Raw genomic sequence first — 16,182 nt, 5'->3', positions numbered from 1 at the left:
ATATAATTAGTTTTCATTATTTTGTCTATATATATATATATATATATATATATATATATATATATATATGTCAATAAATCTTAAAATTGAACAAAGACAAATACATATTAACTTAGACGTAGAATTTCAAATGTTTGGTGTTCAATATAATCAGAACTCGAATAGGAAAAACAAATGTTCGCCATTCTGGTAGATTCCTCCTATTACCGTTTTTATACCCTATAAGTTCTGTCCAGTCAAACTTAAACATAAATAGTGGCGGTATATTTGTAAGGATTCAGGACAAACAAACCCTTAAATAACAAACTTAACATATCAGTCAATATGGTTTAATCCTTGTGTTTATTTTATACATGGATAAAGCAGATACTTCAAAAACATGGAGAATGTATAAACTCATGGCAACCACATGAGTGAATCATTCGATTTTATGTTAACTTAGTATCATTTATAGAATATGATTCAAATCGTTATTTTAGAAAGACAATAACATAATAACTACTATTTGAATTCGTTTGATTTTTTTTATTAAATATATCTTACACATGTGATATGCATTTACCTTTTGCGTACTCAACTAGAAACACTATACAGGAATACAATCGTCAATTCATGTATGCTTTTTTATATAATAATTTATTTATATCTATAATTAAGAATGTCGATTTCAGGCGAATCCATTTGTAACATCTATGTATGAAGCATTTATGATTTATGCAAAAGTTGCCAATGAAACTATTTCTAATGGAGGGGACTTGCGTGATGGGAGGGCAGTAACACAAAAACTTTGGAACAGAGAATTTAGAGGTAAAATTATTCTTCCACTACCTTTGTTTAACATCCACCAATTGGAAACACAACTTCAAAAGACTGATGGATTCAGTCGAGGATTATGCCAGACAATGGGCAAAACGCGAGAAAAGAAGACGTATATACTTTTTCCAAATGGGTTAAGGATGTGTGGTCGTTGATACAAATTAGAATTTAAAACTAAATAGTTCAATAAATACACATTAAAGACCCAAATGTTGCTAAGTACCCGTCCTACCTCCGTGATAAATATGTTGGTGTCCTCGCAGATAAAATCCCAAACAATTATCGTTTTTATGTGTAAGTCACATTACATCTGCTTGATAAAGGGATTGGGTATTGACTATTCCCTACGACACTTACCAAGGAGGAAATCATAAATAATCATACAGTGGCAATTGAAATTGAAAAAAAATTGTCCTGCTTTGTTTCATAAAAGAATAGCCAACGTAGATACAAGTATCTTGTCTTAGGGAGGACAAACAATCGGCATTTATGAAACAGATATTCCATAACGGTCAAACAACTCGTGTTGGCGACCGTAAAATTTTCAAAGGCACGATTTCCACCTCCACCCTTTGGAACTCTTGGATTAATAGCTTCCTTGTGAACGATCTCTATTTTGCTATATAGAAATGGAAAGTTCACCATTGTCAAGCTGAAATCATCTCTTTTGTCGTAAAGTTTTGTTTTCAACCGACCCTCATTGTTACTTTCCAGATGTAAGTTAAGATAAGAACAGCATTCAACAACAGTTTAAATAATTATATAATATATTGTGCAAGCTCAACCCTCCACCTAATCCGGGACAGTAGTATATCTGTACAACATAAGAACAATAAATGTGAATATCTGTTTCATAGATAACAATGGATATGTTACTATATTCATAACCACAATCCCGTCCTCTCTTCCTAGAACATAACCTACCGAATTATACTTATAACCTGGTTTGTACACGATGGATGTCACATGTGGTACAGGTTCTACCTACCCTTCCGGAGCACCTAAGATAACCCTCGTTTTTGTGAGATTCGTGTGTCTCTGTCTTTAGTTTACTATGTTGTGTATTGCATATTGCTGTTTGTATTTTGATTCCTGTCCGTTTTTCTCCATGTCATTGTAAGTTTGTTTTTCGACTTATGAGTTTGAATACTCCTTTGGTATCTTTCGCCTCTCTTTTAGATAAAGAAAACAATTAAACCTGACACATTCCTATGGCCAAGGATTTGTATACTATACAAATCCTTGCTATGGCAAAAAAAGTTAAACACCAAGGCTGCAAAAAAAATCATAATTAGAGAGAAAGGAATCGATATACGAAAGAAACATAACGGAGAAGTACAAAAAGTTTCATATCAAGAAACCAGCTTAATTCTCTATGTTTAATTATTTATATCCTTTGCAAGGACATTTTATAAAGATGATTTAACCGACATTAAACAGATTTAATAGAACTCATAAGATTTATCTCCCCTTTTTCATTATCGAAGCGACATGGACATCTTCGAACCGTTGATTGAAAATTTCTAAAAGGCATGAAAGTGACATTTTATGTATTAATCTTATTTGTTTTGATTTGTAATGTAAAATCTTTGCAAATTGTATGTTTTGATATATACATATATGATCATATATTGTGTACTTCGTTCGTACGACTGAGAATTGGCAGAGCAAAGAGCTTAACTGTATGTTTTAGGCTTGGACGGAAGCTTCAAAATAGATAACAACGGTGATAGAAACACAGACTTTTCCTTATTGGATTTAGATGGTACATCTGTGGAGTATAAGGTCTGTTGATACAATATGTATAATGCGTTTATGTTGTAGTATAGATAATGGAAACTGGGAATGTGTCAAAGAGACAACAACCCGACAAAAGAACAAAAAAAAAAAACCAACACAAGGCCACCAATGGGTCTTCAACGCAGCGAAAAATCCCGCGGGCTTCAGCTGGCTTCTAAACAATAATGTATACTAGTTCAGCGAAGTGTACATACTTGTACCTTAAAGGTCTGCATATGGAGTTGTTAAATTGTCCGTAGTTATACTGAGTTCAAAACAGTTTGATATATGAGTAGAAGATGATCCGATTCTACAAAATCTAAAAGTATTCAAGTGGTCTTCTATAAAAGCTATATAGACCACTTCTAAACAAGAAATCGAGTCATAATGATCGTCGCATTTGGAAATTGTGAATGAATTGAACAAATACTACAATCGATCCTCCATATATATTTAGATCGTTAAAAAGGAAAGCAATATTTTACTGTGCGTATTGCTATGTGTTTCTTTATTCAACATTGGCTAGAGGTATAGGGGGGGGGGGGGGGGGGGGTTGAGATCTCACAAAACATGTTTAACCCCGCCGCATTTTTGCGCCTGTCCCAAGTCAGGAGCCTCTGGCCTTTCTTAGTCTAGTATGTTTTTTTAATTTTAGTTCATTTATATGTTTTGGAGTTTAGTGTGACGTCCATTTTCACTGAACTAGCACACAATTTTATTTAGGGGCCAGCTGAGGACCACCTCCGGGTACGGGATTTTCTCGCTGCATTGAAGACCCATTGGTGGCCTTCGGCTGTTGTCTGCTCTTTGGTCGGGTTGTTGTCTCTTTGACATATTCCCCATTTTCATTCTAAATTTTATTGGATATAAATAAGGAAATACTCAACACTTCCCTTTCAATGTCAATATATATATAAATCAACAAAACTTTTGGAAGACAATTCGTTATAGTTGTTAGTTGTATATATACCACTACACGAAAAGATAGCGAAACATACAATTTTAGATTAAGTCACGACATACAATCAATTCCTATACATTGTATATATTATAACATTTTGTCTCAGTTTTGATCATTTTATGAATCTGAATCTTTCTTATTAAACATTGCATCGATGAAACTATGCCGCTCATTGAAATCAGATGTTAAAAAGTGCACATCGATGAGACGTAGGAATGCACATTGCGACACAAAGGGATCATCGAGTAAATTTACCATTGGACAAAGAAGCTAACAATTGGAATTCGCAAAAAAAAAAAACTTATTTTATTTGTCAAAACTTTTGGTATACAGATTATTCAAACTAAGGCTTAACTGCAGGATAAAGATCAATTCAGTTTCCTCATATTTAAAGTAATAGTTCGACTTTATTGTAAAGAATATTTATAAATGCAAATGTCATTGTCATGAATTACAAAGAGTAAAACAAAAACCAAAAAAATTAACAATGCATGGACTCGCTAAAATTAATCTTGATTTCATGTGTATTTTATACTAGACGCCATCTTATTTAAAATCGAGATTACCTTCGAAGAATGCCGATCGTCATATGATCCAAAGTAAACATAAAAATAAATACATAGACAAGAACAAGCAATCGTATAATGACGATTTAACTAGGTCTGTTTGATTTCATGCCAAAAAAAAAAAAAGATAAACCTTCGTTTTACCTGTATAAAATTGAATTTTTGTTAGCCGAATTAGTCAACGAAATGGTTTTCACCGGTTGTTCCCTAGTGTCACCTTGCAATGTTGACATTTTTTATCTTTTTGATAACTGAACATGCTTAGCACATGTAACATATCTCCAGCGATGGTCGCATGAATACGTATACTCAAATACTCCGTCATGTTGAATTATTGTCTAGCAAGACAAGAATACATCAGCAATGTTGTTTTTTTATTTTATTTTCACAACATTGAACAAAACTGACTGCTAATAACGAAATATAGTTTCACGATTCCACTTTTATGACTGTTTGAAACAAAACAAAATTTTAATGTTTGTCGAAATCGTTGCTTATGCCCCTTTAAGATAAGATCAGTTTATTGGTTTCTTCCATTTAACGATAAAGTAAATTAGATACATATGAGGGTTATAAAATGTAAATATAAAATACAGAATAGTGGTAAAATGTCAATTAGGCAACTACCACCAGCGTTCAAATGACATGAATTTAAGTCACTGCACGGCCTTCAACAATAAGCAATATCCTTTGTTGCTTTGAAACAGACCACTGTTTGTGCTTATGATGTTGGCCCAGTTTAGTTTCATGTTGTATGTCTTTTGATTTGTGGGTTTCAATTGCCTTCTTTGTATGATCATATTTTGTTATTTGGATAATAAATAAATGTAAATTTTGTTTTAATGTGTAAAATTTATAAAATATTCCGCTTGACTATTTTCTACAAGTCACATTTTGTTCGATAGTAAGAACGTATAATTTCAGTCAAAAACGAGAAAGTTGTTGTTAGTTTTTCAGCGACACAGTTGTAGAGGTATCATCAGTACTTCAGATATGCTACTTTGTATCGATCTGATGAGTTAAGCCTTTTTCAACTGATCTTATGTTGTGCTGTTACACCACTATCCCTGGTTAGGGGATGCATGAGCGATCACAAACATGTTTAACCCCGCCATAATCTTTATGTGCCTGTCCCAAGTCAGGGGCCTGTAGTACAGTGGTTGTCGTTGGTTCTTGTCCGTCATATTTGTTTTCGTAAATTGTTATAAATTAGGCCGTTAGTTTTCGCAATTGAATTGTTTCATGTTTTTTATGTCGGGCCTTTTATATCCGACTATACGGCATGGGTTTTTCTCATTTTTGAAGGCCGTACGGCTGCTTATAATTGCTTACATCCACTTTATTTGAACTTTGCTGGATAGTTGTCTCATTGGTAATCATACCACATCTTCTTATTTTTATAATAACAAACAGTGGAAGTTAAATTGAGAAAATAATCTGTTTTCCTTGGGATTAGTATATTAGTAAGGATATTTGGTATGATTGCCATGAGATGAACAAACTGTCTACCGGGGACCTATGGTCGAGTATGCAAACTATTATAAAGCACTTTACGGGCTTCAACAATGAGCAAAACCCATAATGTGTGATATTACTATACATATTAAGTAAATACGGTACCACGGTGTAGTATTACTATACATATTTAGTTGTTATTGTTGTTAACTAAAGTCGAAAAAGGTCATTTTCGTCATATTGTATATATTCTGGTGTAATAAGTAAACAGTTCAATGAACTAAATAAATATCTTTTTATTTTCTTATTAAAACTATTTGTCATACCAGGTTGTCGCGAACTATTTTGGTTTAGATGGGAAATTAGTCTTTAACGACAGCATTGAAATTCACTGGCCAAATAACAGAGGACCTCCACTAAATAGACCGTATTGTGGGTATGATGGAAACGATGCAAGGTGTAAAAAGTCTGGTAAGTTTCATTGTATTTAGTTTGTGTTATCCTACTTTATAGATTCCAAAATGTAAAATTAGGAGATGTGGTATGGTTGGCATTAAGACAACTACCCAAAAGAGTCCAAATGACGTTGAGTTAAGCAACTGTTTACATCAAATCATGAAGATTTTATATCTCGAGTTATTCAAACTTTCACCATTTCTTATGTAAAAAAGAACACTTTTTGAGGTTTTTTGTGTTTTGCCTTGGCATAGTCAGTTTGTCTCCAACTTATGAGTTTGAATATCTCTTTTTAATTTTTCGCTTCTCTTTTATGATCAAGAATAAATCGAAATGTTGAAATTTTGGGTATAGGTCAGTAATAATCAAAAGACTAAAAGAGGGCATCAAACAGTATTCAACAATTGACATGTGTATATACAATATATCAAGCATTTATCGTTTCGAGTCTATAACTGTTGTCAATACACTTAACAGACAGAATCAAACAACAGTTACGTCTCTTAACATTCACGTCTTCCACAATTAAAACGATAATCAAAAGATACTGTTTTATTTAAATTCCATCAAGACAGAAGCATTGGCAAATGTGCGGATAATACTCGATAACTGAAAAAAATGGAAAGATATAGTAATTATGCTTAAATTAATTAAACAAAAAAATCATAGAAATCCCTTTTTACAAAAGATTCCTTTCATTTTGGACAATATAAATAAGAAATATATTACAATGAACAACAAAACCTGTTCATCTCCCAATTGATATGATAATCCCGGGCTTGTATGGGCATGTGGCATGATTCTCTATCATGATTTCCTTGATAGAGGATTGCTGCTCACTAGGAAGCTATTAAACCAAGAGTTCCAAATGGTGAAGTTGAAATCATCCCTTCGTAAATGTTACGGACGCCATCACGAGTTGGTTGACCGTTATGGAATAACCGTTTCACAGATGATATCGGATATGTTCCTTATGTCGTAACTACAATACCCTTCCCTTTTCACGAATGTGACCTACCGAATTAGACTATTTACCGGATTTGTAATAACATAAGCAACACTACGGGTGCCACATGTGGAGCAGGATCTGCTTACCCTTCCGGAACACCTGAGATCACCCCCAGTTTTTGGTGGGGTTCGTGTTGCTTAGTCTTTAGTTCTCTATGTTGTGTCATCTGTACTATTATTAAATATACTATATACTATATTACTATTATTTGTCTGTTTGTCTTTTTATTTTTGGTCATGGCGTTGTCAGTTTGTTTTCGATCTATGAGTTTGACTGTCCCTCTGGTATCTTTCGTCCCTCTTTTAGTCTAGAAATGTAAAACCAACTGCGGTCAATTAGAGTATGTTCAATTAGGACAAAGTGAAATAAAACACATACTGACTTTCTGACACGCTCTCCTAGTGTATACCGGTTCGTGAGCGTATCCGTCGAGTCTTACAACACATATACAGGTCAGTTCTACGGTATGATATAATAAGTCTGGTACCCAACCGGTATTTGACAAGATTTAAACAGTTATATTCCTTCGACGTTAAACATACCGGGAACTAAAACGTTAAAGTTTAATAAAGGGCACCATTCGCTCATACATGTACCAACCTTTGGTATTTTTATATTCCGATTCTATGAATGTAACAATAAAAAGAAGAAGATGTGGTATGAGTGCCAATGAGACAACTCTTAATCAAAGTAACAATGTATAAAAAGTAAACAATTATAGGTTAAAGTACGGCCTTCAACACGGAGCCTTGGCTCACACCGAACAGCAAGCTATAAAGGGCTTCCAAAATGACAAGTGTAAAACAATTCAAACAGGAAAACCAACGGTCTAATCTATATAAAAAACGAGAAACCTATGAACCACACCAACAAACGACAACCACTGAACAACAGGCTCCTGACTTAGGACAGGTGCATAAAAATGCAGCGGGCTTAAACGTTTTAACAGGTGACAACCTTCACCCTAGCTTGAGACAGTAGTGTAACATTACAACATAAAAAGACACACTATAAAATATCAATTGAAATGGCTTAACTCGATCAAAAAGACATTTAAACAAAAACAAGTAAACATAAACTGAACGAATAAGTTTGATCTATGACACAATATAAATACAATATTAAAACTTAGGTGCCTATATATTAACATAGACGTTACAGGTAGTAATAAAAAAGATGTAGAAAGATTGTCAATAAGACAACTCTTACCTGGGACAAAATGGCGTTAAATAAAACAACGTACACAGGTAAATTTAAATATAATAGTTTTGTTAGGAGTACGGAAGTAAACATTTTTTTTACAAAATTAATGAATTTGTTGTTCAGAGTACGAGTACAGAAGTGAAAATTTATCGTCATACTAAATACTTATCAAAGGTGGTACATATTAAAAATAGTGAGACGAGATATATTAACACAAAATAAGTACACATTGAATTACAGAAATGCAAACCTAGATATAAACATCCTTTTAGATATCGAAATTTTACTGGTAAATAGAGGACACTCCAAACACTTACATTTTATCCTATTTTAGAATTATCGATGGTAGCAATTCTGGTCATAGTGCTAGTGTCTTGCTTAGTTTTATTTCTACTTGCTTTGATGATAATATGGAGGTGAGTCAACTGCTCTTAAGCTTTTAAGGTGAGTCGACACAGTTTCTGCGGAGGTAACGTTTAAGGTAGATCGGGTTTCTTCCGCCATCTTTGATCGTAAAATAGTAGAAAACAATCGGTCTAGATCTTTCAAGGAATGTGCAAATTTTGAGAAAAAATGTAATTCATTTATAAGACTTTATATCTAGATAATAAAAATTATGTGTTTCATCATATTTACGACTGTATTTTACAAATACAGATTATATTTTGTTTGATTCGTTTGTTCTCAACTTTGACATATAAGGAGAGAGAACTCAGATAATTTAACTCTTATAAAAGAATGTGTTAGGAGTTCACATTTTTGTTTTGTAGCAAGATAACGAATCCCGTGACCCCAATTTATCTTTTTATTTTCTGAAAGCATACCATGAGAGCTATTTTCTTATACTTATCTTAAAAACTTTTGGGGTTGTTTTATTTAACCTCGATAAAAAATACTTTCGTTGTATTCTTCTAAAGATAAACCATGGAATCCAAAACAAAACAAAACAAAACAAAACAAAACCAGGACCCTGTACAACTATTCGATAACATAAACACCTTGCTTCCTTTCCGTAGCAATAGATACACTTATTTGAATTTACTTGGCTAAAATCATTTAGTGTATGAGTTTTTACGATAGTAAGCATTTTCCCTTGTTTATCCTGCAAAACCATCAAGGTGTTTAAAAATTACTCATATATGTGGTGCGATTTAAATGACGCATTTTAATATATGATTCTACAAAAAGTCTTTTCATAATCTACCCGTAAGAAAAAAAAAAACTCATCAAATATACCAGGCTCAACATTAAGTACGCCAGACCCATGTTTCCTTTCACATGACTAATCAACATTTAGTATGCCAGACCCATGTTTCCTCTTACATGACTAATCAATATTTAGTACGCCAGACCCATGTTTCCTTTCACATGACTAATCAACATTTAGTACGCCAGACCCAAGTTTCCTTTCACATGACTAATCAACATTTAGTATGCCAGACCCATGTTTCCTTTTAAATGACTAATCAATATTTAATACGCCAGACCCATGTTTCCTTTTCACATGACTAATCAACATTTAGTACGCCAGACCCTTGTTTCCTTTCGCATGACTAATCAACATTTAGTACGCCAGACCCATGTTTCCTTTCACATGACTAATCAACATTTAGTACGCCAGACCCATGTTTCCTTTCACATGACTAATCAACATTTTGTACGCCAGACCCATGTTTCCTTTCACATGACTAATCAACATTTAGTACGCCAGACCCATGTTTCCTTTCAAATGACTAATCAACAGTTAGTACGCCAGACCCATGTTTCCTTTCACATGACTAATCAACATTTAGTACGCCAGACCGATGTTTCCTTTTCACATGACTAATCAGTGGTGCCTGAATCAAAAACAGTTGAATGATCAAATCAATTAGACAGATAAAGAGCATTTACAATTCCTTAAACTGTGCCAAACCGGTCTTAGGTCATTTACGACTGGGTGTAGGAATACCTGGTATGGGGGATTTTAAAATTTTAGGAACAATAATTACACATACAAATTACCGTATTAATGTTATCGCCAACTGCTTGAATTGGCTGATGATACCCTCGGGGCGAAACGTTTACCAGCAATGGCATTAACCAATGGTTGTAAAAATCAAACCAACGATATCAGGCTATTAATTTAATACCACACTAGAAGTATCGATAGTGCTCCAATCAAAACAGTTTGAGAGCCAATCAATTTAGGAAACGGAGGAGCATTGGAAACTCATTAGTGTTTGAAATGATTTTATAAATTAATGAACAGTAAATGTAGATAAAAAAAACTGCGATATTTCACAACAGCACCGGAGCGCGGACTGCAGGACTTTTGAACATCTACCAGTAGTAGCATCGCCCCATTAATTGAATCAGAAATGAATGAATAAAGCAAGATAAAATAAAATTGTAATATCTACCGTGTGCTCAGAACACTGAAAACTGAAGCAAGAGCAACACACACTCCTTTTAAACAAAACAAGGGTTGATCTCAGGTTTTCCGGACGGGCAATAAGATCCTGTTCCACATGTGGCACCTATAGTGCTGCTAATGGTAAGTACCAAACTTGATGTTAAGTTTCATTTTGATGGTCTACAACGAACTGAGTAAAAGCTTTGACAATGAAAATGTCATTTTGGTTTTTTTCGGCATCATTTTGTTTCTGTCTTACAGACGTATACATCTTTTCTCATTTGGTTTCTGTCTTACAGACTTATAAATCTTTTCTGATTTGATTTATACTAGTATTCAAACGTCAGTGCATGCATCCAAGTGTACTGTTAATATGTTCGTGCTTAATGATCAAAGAAGATTTTCGTTCACATGGTAATAGATTTGATATTAAATTATTGCAAAACTGGTTTAAAATTCTATAGTAACTCTATCCTGTTTCTTTTTTAAATGCAGATTTGAAGAATAAAGAACATTGATCATGTTGAATAAAGTGATAAAGGGTGTTTGACTTTCACATATTTGTTTTAGATAAAATTAAAAACAAAATGTCAAAACTAGCATTGGTTACAACTAAGCACCTCTTTGAATTATTTCTTCACAGAAAGCAGCGAAAAGAGAATGATATCCGTAGTAACTGGTGGAGAATAGAAACAGAAGATATACTGATTCACAAGTTTATATCTCGCAGTATTCATAGTATAATGTCAGAGTTTAGTTTATCTAAGGTATACAAAGGGGCAACATATACCAAGGGGATATCTAAACTCATAAGTCGCAGAAAAACTGAAAACGCTATGGCAAAAAATGAAAAACTACGAAAAGACGAACAATTCTACAAAAACTACATAGAAAACTAAAGACAAAGAAACACGAACGGTACCAAAATAAAACAGGGGGAAACTCCGGAAGAGTAAGCAGTTTCTGCTTATACATATAAATATCCGCAATTGTTAAGTATTTGCATACTGCATGAAATCATTTTAAATTTTATATTCATGGAATTAATTGAAAACTGAATTTTATCCTTAGCATTCTTGTTCACAAGTATTATACGCTTCAATTTTTATTAAGGATTATATGATTAATAATTATAATAGACTACACCAAAATCAAAGAAAAGTCAAATATATTATACTTTTCAATATGACGCAAATTAATTCATATCGAAACAGCTACCAAAAGTCATCAAATATACCAGGCTTATAATTTTATACGCCAGACGTGCGTTTCGTTTTACATAAGACTCATCAGTGCAAAGCCGAGGAAAAAAGATAGAGGAGAAACCATGGATAATCGAAAACGATCGGTCAAAGTAAAATAAATAATACCATGGCCACAAAGAGAAAAAGTAAAGACTGATAAACAACTGTAACACTTGTAATGTCACATAAAATTGAGAATGGAAATGGGGAATGTGTCAAAGAGACAACAACCCGACCAAAGAGCAGAAAACAGCCGAAACCCACCAATGGGTCCTCAACACAGCGAGAAAATCCCGCACCCGGAGGCGGGTTTCAGCTGGCCCCTAAACAAAAATGTGTACTAGTTCAATGAAAATGGACGTCACACTAAACTGTTTGAATGGTTTTACACTAGTCATTTTTGGAGCCCTTATAGCTTGCTGTTCGGTGTGAGCTAAGGCTCCGTGTTGAAGGCCGTACTTTGACATATAATGGTTTAATTTTACAAACTGTGACTTGGATGGAGAGTTGTCTCATTGGCACTCATAACACATCTTCTTATATCTATAAAATAAAATAAACATACAAGACTAACAAAGGCCAGAGGCTCCTGACTTGGGACGTGCAAAAATGTGGCGGGGTTAAATATGTTTTGTGAGATCTCAACCCTCCCCCTATACCTCTAGCCAATGTAGAATAAACAAACACACAGCAATACGCACAGTAAAACTCAGTTGAAATGAAGTCCGAGTCCGATGTCAGAATAGGTATCAAAAGAAACTAAGCAAAATGACAATGATACATAAATTTACAAAGGACTACTAGCAGTTACTGACATGCCAGCTCCAGACCTCAATTAAACTGATTGAAATATTATGTCTTCATCATATGAAAATCAAGCACAATCCCTCCCGTTAGGGGTTTAATATCATACCATCATAAAACTTGTGAGAAAAACATAACCCGTATCATGCCAACAACTGGTTTTAGAGTACATGTGTTTATTTCCGATGCAAAGACCCTATGAGTGAATCAATATTAATACCAAAACATGCCATCTTTAATGACCTGACAACAGTATCGTAACTATAGGTGTCAGACCACCAATTACTCCCTCCAATTTAGAACGTATGTAAAAGTAGTCCTTCTCTGACAAAAAATAGTGCTTTTGATGTCATTGTTTACTTAAACTAACCAACAAATTTGCAGAAATGAAACTTTTGGTCAAAGAGAAATATATTTAGACCATTTTGCGCCAAAATTTACTTGTCTATGAGTTTGCATTAAAAATTCAGGATTAATGCGCTCCAGAGTATACTAATTTAAGATTTCCAGAAAACCAGGGGTAATTTTGGTAGTACCTGTGTTCCGAAGGTCAGATTCTTCTTATAAGACTTTAAAGGTAGGTTGAAAATTGTCATATAGAAAGGTGATACATGTACGATTCAGGATATACTTGGTTTCTATAAAGTTAAACTTAAGGTAAAATATTTAGAAAGCTGTGAAAATTGCAAAATTTGGTTGAACAGATAGGGATTTTCAATTGGTGGTCTGACACCTATATCCCTTCTGAATAAGTCTGTTTAAAGGTTTGGTTAGCTTTTGAGGTGTATGTCGACATTTTTGTGCTTTGTATAGAATATTACCATAAAAGATTGGATGTGAAATACCTGAACGTATTAGATGTCTGCCTGTTGATTTATATTTATGAATCATGTCCTTGTACCGATGATAAAATTTAGTAGAATGTTTTGACTAGTTTGTGATATCGAAAACCCTGGTGTTATAATTTTTCAGTCATACAGAGGTTTCTTTCGTTAAAATCAAATACCTTGTTACATACACGAGCGAATCGAACAAGTTGAGTATATAAACACCATAAGATGGTGACAAGGGAACAATAGGAAATGAAAAATCATCTCTTTTATCATAAATTTTGGTATTAAGCTTTCAGTTAAAGATATAGATATCAAGATCCAGGAAAGGGCAGTGTTCGTTGTTAGTATTAGCTTTATTTAAAGTCAGTTCAGCAGGATAAATCTCTTTAGTGTACATACTGAAGTCGTCATTATTGAGAGCCAATATATCATCCAAATATCTAAAAGTGTTATTAAATTTTTGTATCAGATGTTGTTTCGATGGGTCTTTGCTGATTTTAGTCATAAATTGTAACTCATAACAATACAGAAACATGTCAGCAATAAGTGGTGCACAGTTAGTCCTCATTGGAATTCCGATAACTTGACGATATACGGAATCTCCTTAGCGAACAGAAATGTTATCTAGTAAATTAAACCTCAAGAGCTGTAATCGTATCAAAGCAGGTCTAATTGACATAGTTCTTTTGTCTGTTGTTACTTAGAATGACCTAAAAGAGTTAGAACATATATATTCGCATTCTGAGTTTTTAAATGCCCATTTAATTAGGTGTGTGAATTTTTTCTTAATAAGACTATGAGGCAAAGTAGTATATAGGGTAGAAAATTCAAAACTTTGAACAGATTCAAATCACCAATATAAGCATGCAGTTTATCAAGTACTTCCAACGAATTTTTAACACTCCAAAAGTAATTAATTCCGCTATTTTTAAAGGCCTTATTTGAACAATTTATTACCAGGTTTTTGATTGTACCAAGTGTACTAGTAAGTAGAATAGCCAGTTTAGTAGTGGAACAATGGCTTGAAGAAGAAATAAATCTATATTTGTAAGGTGTTTTGTGCAGCTTCGGAAGCCAGTACATAGTGGAACTTTCATTGTATTTGGTTCTGCTTGTAAAGAGGTAGCTAAAAGATTATGTTTGTTACAGATGTCATTTTCCGAAAATGGAGTCAGTTTGAATGTTGGTGAATTCGTGATTTCCTTTTGTAGAACCTCAATGTAAAATTTACGTACAAAAATAATGATATTATTAGCAGCCTTATCAGCAGGGACAAAAACAAATTCCTTGGCGAGTTCTTTTAGCTTATGTTTGATACGAGAAATAGGGCTATTATGGTTATTGTTAGGAGTAAAATGTTCTTTAAAATGTTTACTACGAATATCAACTATGTTCATTACTGAATTAAAAAAAGAATCTAAGGATTTTTTGTCAGCTTTTTCTCGTTTTATCCGCTTCGAGCAGTAAGTATGGAGTGAGTCGTGGATGATATTACGACACTCATTCCAATTAATAATTGGCGGGGGACGATATTTAGGTCCTTAACTGAGGAATGATTTCAACTCTCGGTCATGAACGATGTTAAGGTCTCCTGTTATAACATGGGAACTGGGGCCATAAATGTATTCGGAATTACTGCAATTTCATGACGTAGGTGTACTCTATTTTAGCTGATTTAATTACTATGTTCACAGTGAACGCGTTGATGACTATGTTCTACAGATTAAAAACGTGACATTTACACGCTGATACACGTTATCTAGTACCTAGTTTTCAAAGAATGGAGATTAAAATTGGTCTGAAAACACGTTTTTAATGAAGTGTGATCTTAAGACTGCCGTGACGATAGCTCTATTATTAATGGTACTATGACCGGACAATTTGGACTGAGCAATGAAATTAGTTTTTAAACAACATTTTATGAATTCAATTGTTTTAATGTATATTCTTGTTTTGCATTTATTTTATTATTCTGAACTTTGTCGTAAATTTAGGCATAAGTGTTTTACACGGATTATGTGTCATAATCTTGGACAAAGGACTTAAATTCATTTACTCTATTCATTTAATTATTTATACTCTGTGACAGTTTGGACAATAACTTACAAATACGTGTCGGACACCAATTACTCTTTTAATCTATTGTTATTTCCATTTGGCATATGTTAATCATCTTAATCCTTTAATTGCTTGTGCTCATATATATTGTTATTGTTTGTATGTTACTACACATTTGGTTTGGAGTTTGTTGTTCGGTCTTGCCGGACTGCTAAAATAAAAGTTTAAGGAGCGAAATATTCCTTCTTGATTTCCATTTAGCCGGAACGCCATTTTACCCGGCTATATTTACGGTGTTAGGACATCCGGGCAAAGCATCCATCGAATACCTTGTTCTACCTGTGAAGCTGGTCCCCCAGCAAACAGAAAAAAGGATACGCGGAGAACCAGAAATTTTGGCCGAGACTGGAGATACCAGATGACTGATCATGGAACTACCTTTCAGACAAGAAATTTCCACCATATGGACAACTACCTATGTAAGTTTTGTGGAAAGACTGTGAATAATCAATTTCATTTTAGACAATGTATAGCAAAAACGTCATTTTGCTATAAGTGCAGGAGTTTTGGACATTACGCCAGAATGTGTAATTTTCACAGACA

The sequence above is a fragment of the Mytilus californianus genome, unplaced genomic scaffold (assembly GCF_021869535.1).
Source record: "Mytilus californianus isolate M0D057914Y unplaced genomic scaffold, xbMytCali1.0.p SCAF_4, whole genome shotgun sequence".
NCBI classification, from domain to species: domain Eukaryota; kingdom Metazoa; phylum Mollusca; class Bivalvia; order Mytilida; family Mytilidae; genus Mytilus; species Mytilus californianus.
This window is presented reverse-complemented; position numbering follows the sequence as displayed.